This window comes from Haliaeetus leucocephalus, unplaced genomic scaffold (assembly GCF_000737465.1).
Source record: "Haliaeetus leucocephalus isolate CR32 unplaced genomic scaffold, Haliaeetus_leucocephalus-4.0 Scaffold848, whole genome shotgun sequence".
Classification (NCBI taxonomy): Eukaryota; Metazoa; Chordata; class Aves; order Accipitriformes; family Accipitridae; genus Haliaeetus; species Haliaeetus leucocephalus.
In genome coordinates this window covers 14,032,818-14,038,990 of record NW_010973284.1, presented here as the reverse complement: position 1 = coordinate 14,038,990, position 6,173 = coordinate 14,032,818, and the positions used below count along the sequence as shown (strand labels likewise).

General features: G+C 43.9%; 1 protein-coding gene across 1 annotated transcript in view; it reads left to right on the top strand.

The window, feature by feature from the left end:
• Positions 1-204: 204 nt before the first annotated feature.
• The window catches only part of MCOLN3 (mucolipin 3), a 20,074-nt gene continuing 14,105 nt past the window's right edge, over positions 205-6,173 (top strand). Inside the window, exon 1 of the transcript XR_775330.1 lies at positions 205-268. The gene's annotated coding sequence lies outside the window, so the exon portion shown is untranslated. The remainder of the gene's footprint in view (positions 269-6,173) is intronic.

The following is a 6,173-nucleotide window of genomic DNA, read 5'->3' as shown; positions in this document are numbered from 1 at the left end:
TCCAGGTTCCCACTTTTTTTTAAGACTGTAAGCTGACTGGGAGAGGAACCATTTTTTTAAATGTCTACAAAGCACCTACAGTATTTGGATGCTGTTATAATTTTGACACTAAGAGGAAAGCAGATGCACTTACAGGACAGCAAAAGATGGCACCTTCAAGAACTGTGTCATGACCTAACTATTTCTGATGAACTCTTACAGCAGCTACAGCCTGTCTGCCTGCACATGCGAACAATGTGTTTACTGTCAAGAGGCTTAAGGTGAAAAGGTGAGTTTATAAAATAAGTGTTCTATCTTGAGACTTTCCCAATGAAAGGCCTAATATAGTGTGAGCATTGAAACAAACATGCTGTGGCCTGTGCATTTGCAATTTCTGTGGTCATCCTGGCTTTGGGATGGTCTTTCATTCCCCAGACTGAGAAACAGTGTTTTTCTGTTTTGTAAAACAGTTCTCAATACTCCAGAAGCAAGCAATATAATTTTACCTTCCAATCTGAATTCTAGTTTGGGAGGTGGCCACTGATGGCAAGATATAGGTCATGGACTATAGTTTGGGTTTGGGATCTATGTTAATTTCCCATGAATTCAAGGTAAATTTTGTCATTGACTTTAATGGGAGCAGAGTCTGACACTCTTACTACAGTTATGCATTTTTCTTTTTCACTCTAGTCAAAATAGAAGAATATACTCTATAAATCCTCAGGCTCTTTTCCCTATCATACTGGATCTTGCAGATGACAGGTGACAAGCTGCATCTATGGGATGTTAGTGCATTTCTCTGTTGTTCGATCATTATGGCAAATACAGTCCCCTTCAATAATCCATCTGAAGAACTGTAGCAATTTAATCTTCTGCTTTTTCCAAAAAGTAATGATAATACCAATGCAAAGCAGATTAATGTTGCAGAATTCTGAAACTTTTGCCTTGCAAGGAGTGATGTTTTTGGAAGATTAAAAAAACTCCACAAGTCATGTATAATGAATGTAAGGAGAAAGTTAGGAGTTTTTTCTGCCCTCATTCTCATAGTCTTTTTGTCAAATACAGGACTACAACATTGACAATATATTTATGTCTAACATTCAATATATTTTCCCATTTATAACCTTTCAAAGGAGCCTCTAGACTGAACAATATGCTAAGTTTATAGTTCTGGAACACTTAGGGCTACCTGACCTAGACTGCATGTCAATTCAGGTGGTGAAAAGAGGCTAATTTTCCCTCATGTAAAAAAAAAAGGCACAAAGCTGTTTATTATCCATCTCCTTGTATATTCTATGTAAAAAAAATTGTCACACATTTTATAAATTAATTCTGTGACTACTCTAATTTGAAATGAACCCTGATGCCTCTGCATAAAAGAGAGAGCCCTCCAGGATAGCAGGAGAGGCCAGCTGTTTTACAAATTAGTTGAAGGACAATATGAACCATCTCATATATATTACAGTCATATTGTCTTACTTCACTATTTCCTAATTATACACTGAAACAAAGCCAGTTTGGAAGTTTTGAGTTCTTTCTTCTGAGTAACCTAAACCCTAAGTCACATGAGTAGAGGAAACACTGAGAGGGCTGAGATAAGTCACATGCCTATGTTTAGTACAGTAACTTGCAAGTAAAAACATCCCTTTTCTTTTGACTGACTTCAAGTATATTATGTCTATGAAAACAGTTAAAACTTTTGAAAATTGTCTCCCAGTAATACCATTCCTCCTCCTTTACTGAAAGAAGCAGGTGTAGAGGTACACACAGCACTATACAAATAAGGGCAGTGCTGGTGAAGGCAGTGTTGGTGGCTGAGTGTATGTATATGCATATGTTAATACAAAAAGTATCCCTGTTTAGAGGTTGCAAATGAATTCAGCAATCAATAGCACTATTCGTGGGTCCATCTGTGATGCATAGAACCTCACCAGCTCAAAAATGTATAGAAAAGTACAAAGTAGTTACATCCTTTTACAATATCCCTGATACCATATCACCTCTGCCCATTTGTCATCCTGTGGGCGTATGGTTGTCAGTGGTTAGGAAACATGTAAGGCCTCCAAAGAAAGCAAAGGCAGAACTTCTAAAAACTTATCTGGAAGCATAATCGAGCCCATAGCCATTTACAAAGTATGTATGCAAAGTTGTTTTTTTACCCAGGATTATGCTACTAACCCCCAGGTGCTCCCTGCAGGAAACCAATATGCACTGAGAACTTTAGAACAGGTACTGAAGAGCAATCTTTTGCACCCCACCTCTTCCAAAAAAGAAAGAAAGGAACAAAAATCCTGATGGTTCTTAATGTGTAAGATAAAAGCTAGTATTTTCAGAAATTACCTCTTACTTCAGGGGTTTGGTTTTTTTTCCACTCCCTAAGTTTTTACACAAAGTACCAAATCCTATCAAGAAAACCATGAAAAAATTGGTGTTTGTATTAGAGAACTGTCTGAAAATATGACAAAAACAATAATTTCTTTAATCTGTGGTTAGTTCCTATCCTCTTAGGGATATTTCTATATTGCTTATTTAGAAAGGACTCTAATATGTGTATTTGTCCAGAAACATGCAAATGTATTATGCCTTTCCATTAATGCTTATATAAATTCATGATTCTATGATTGGGAAGTTGGAAACAACCTTTAAATTAACCTAATTTGAAAAATTTAAGAGTGTAAAACCTACAAAAAATAATAGCTCTTGAAAATCAATTGTCATAAACATCGCCATATGTTTTACTTTAAAAAAGTAGGTAATTTATGGTATTAAAATTTCATTAAATATATTCAGTCTAATTTTTCAGCAATTTTTAAGCAGAACACAGTGTTACATTATTTAATTGGTAAAGCCCAAGTAAATATTTGACAACTCTGGCATTTTGTAGCCTAGCTGATTTACAGATGGCTGTAATATTTTGCACGTTTGGCTCAAGAGAAAAATAAGATCAGAGTGGTCTCCTAATTGTTTAATGTACTGAAACATTTACAGTTATAAAACAAATCCGTCAAGTTGCTAGGTACTGCAAAAGGGGAAAGTTAATTAGCTGTCAGTACTACAAAAGATGCTGTCTGAATTGAGGACACAGAATGATTTATTTGTTGCCTAATTGAATGACTTAAGGTCAAGCCTGTGTGCAGTACTAATTTAGGACTGTAATTTACTACAATTTGGAATGACATAAGAATTGAGTGCACGTCCGCTTAATAAAAGCGCTACAAAGAAATTATCAAAAACACGTGCTACTTGTTTTTGTGTTGTGTTACTATCAAGCTAAAAATCACATTTGCCTGTAAACATTTAGGAACTTGTTAAAAATACCATCTTGAGAATGAACCAATCTCTCCAGAAATTCATATACAATGTTCACTTTAATTAAATTTATTCTACCTTGCTCTAGACAAAGAGCAAATAATACAAACACCTAAAGTTTGTATTGTTAATAATGCTTGTGCATATTTGGACACACCTTCATTGCATAAGCTGTAGGGAGTAAAGCTGAATTTCTGGCAACTGCCAAATCATTTCAGCATATGAATAGTTCTACTTGAATGTACATGATTGCACACATACAACTTCTCCTGAAACTAGGCCTACTGATACAAACCAATAGAGAGGTAGTTACAGGCGCTGGGATGGTAAGTACAATACATGTAAATTTAGGTTAAGAATTAATAAGAAAGGCATGGAGAAGAAAATGGAAAACTTCATTAAAACACTGAATAATACTGTATTCTGTTTCTCTCCTTTCTTCCATTCAAAGAGGAATAGAACAGAATTGGAAAAGGTAAAAAAAGAGGCTAACATGGGTCATTGAAGATATGGAACGTGTTTTGTACTAGGAATAAACAAGGACTCTTTTCAGCCTGGGAAAGACAGGACTGACGAGGATATGACAGAAGTCAGCAAAATCATGAGAGGCCTGGAGAAAGTGACCAGGGAATGATTATTCATGGTCTTTCGTAATACAAGATCTAGCTGGCATCACATGAGCTTACCAAGGGACAGATTGAAAACAAACAAAAGGAGTACAGAAGTATTTCATTGCACAATAGGTAGTTGAATTACGGAGCATACTGCCTGTGGACAGGATAGCTGCCAAAAGTGCACTATTTCAAAAAGTAACAGGGCAAGTTGACAGACAAAAAATTGAGGATTACCAAAAATGATGATAATACCTCTGGCTATAGAAAGGAAACGGTCAATCCAAGAAAAAAGGGTGCGAAGAGTGGAAGTATGGCTTTACTATAGTCTTGCCCAGGCCTCTTACTGGCCGAGGCAGAACTTCTGCTGTGAGCCAGTACAGCTGGTCTGCGTTATTAAAATTTATTAACAATTTGGTCAGTACCTCAACAGTTACTAATTATGATATTTACGTTGTCACAGCATGATTCTGTCAGGAAGCGACCAGTAGCATATGTTGCCTTGTTATGACTTTTGAACCAGAACTGTTATATTGTAAAGATTTACACTAGGTAAGTCTTTATCCATTTCTTTCCTTTTTTTTAAGCAAAGGCGGGAAAAATAACCATCTCGTCTCTTAAACGTGAGAGCTAGGTTGCCGGGACAAAACCGTGCGCTGAGGCGGGGACGGGGGATGAACGGATGTGCAGGTCACCTGCAGAAGCAGAGGGGCCCGCCCGGCGGGGCCGGGAAGGCTTCGCTCCGCCGTCACGGCGGGCTTTGCGGCCGCCCGGCTCCGCTCGGTAGCACCCCTCCGGCCTTTGGCACGGCCACCCACCGCGGCCCGCCGGGCCCTTCCCCTCCCGCAGGCCAGGGGACGACGCGCAGCCCGCCGGCGGGGCGGGCGGCGAAAGTAGGCGGCTGAGGCGGCCTCGGCCGCACGGAGCAGGCCGCGGGCTCCGCGCCGCAGCCGCGGCCCGGCCCAACGCTGATGCCCCGTCGGCTGCTGCCCGTGCTTTCAAGCCTGTGGGTTTTCACCCGTTGCCACTTGCGCAGCGGGGCCGCTTCCTCGCCTTGCCGGGTCCCCTTCGCCCCCGGCCGCCCCTCCCTGCCCGGCCCCGCTGCCCCGGCCCCGCCGCGTCCCTGGCGCCGCGCGGTTGACAGGGCAACGGAGCGCGCCAGGATTGACGCTTCCGACAGGCAATCGGCGCTCTGCTTTTCGAACCCGCCCCCGCGAGGGAGAGCCGCCATTGGGGGTTCCTCGCGGGACCGCGGCCATGGGGTTAAAAACTACAAGTCCCGGCATGCTGTGCGCGGAAGGCACGTCGCCGCCTGGGGTAAGTGGGGAGCAGAGCGCGATGGGTTCTGTAGGCGGCCGCTGGTGGCAGCTTCCTCCGCAGACGAGCCACCCACGGTCCCCCCGCCCCAGCACCTCCTCGCCGTTAGCTGCCAGGCAGTGCTGGGGGCGTCTCCAGTTCCCAGTGCTGGGAAGGACGGAGGTTTAGGTGATCCGATGCAATTTGGTAACATGAAGATTTGTACGCCGCATCTTTCATATTTTTGATGCATAAAAATAATTCAGTTTGCTTTGCTGCAGTGTAAGACGCAGCAGCCCCGGAGCGTCTTTCCCTCTGTGTCTGTGGAGCACTCACTCAATGTTGGTCCGTGGTGGCACTCCAAGGACCATCCCCCCTCCTCATGGTAGGCAGGAGGGACCCTCTGCTGTCTCCCACTTCTCTCCCTGCAGCCAGGGAAGTCCCTCTCTTAAAATGCCCGCTAGCCTCCCTGGCTGTGCCTTGCCCTTATTTTACCTTCTCTTTTTATACCAGCGCTCACATGGGTACCTGCGGCCCGCGTTAGGCAGCTGGTGACCGGGTGCAGTTACCGCAACCCGGGCTTTACCCGCGCACTGCCCGCGTCAGGCAGCAGCGCCAAGGTGCTCGATCGCTCCCGCAGTGCGGGGAAACGGGCCGAGACCCGGGGCAGGAGACCGTTCCTCTCAAGTCCGGTTAATAACTTCGGTAGCTTAACTGCATGTAAGTGCAATGACTTAAACGTGTCAGTCGTTCCGCTTAGTTCACCGTCACGCTGTCTGCCCTTCATAACTACAGCTCTGTGAGCCGAAGGGCTTTTTATCACCGACGGGACACAGCTGATGATAACACAAGCGTTACCTCCCCCCCGCCCCGGTGCAGAAGCCCACGTTCATGGCTCCGGAGGCGGCATTACCACCCCACGGAAAGCACGTACAGCGCAGGGAGCCGTCCGTCCCGTGCGGCGGGAGGGCGATGTGA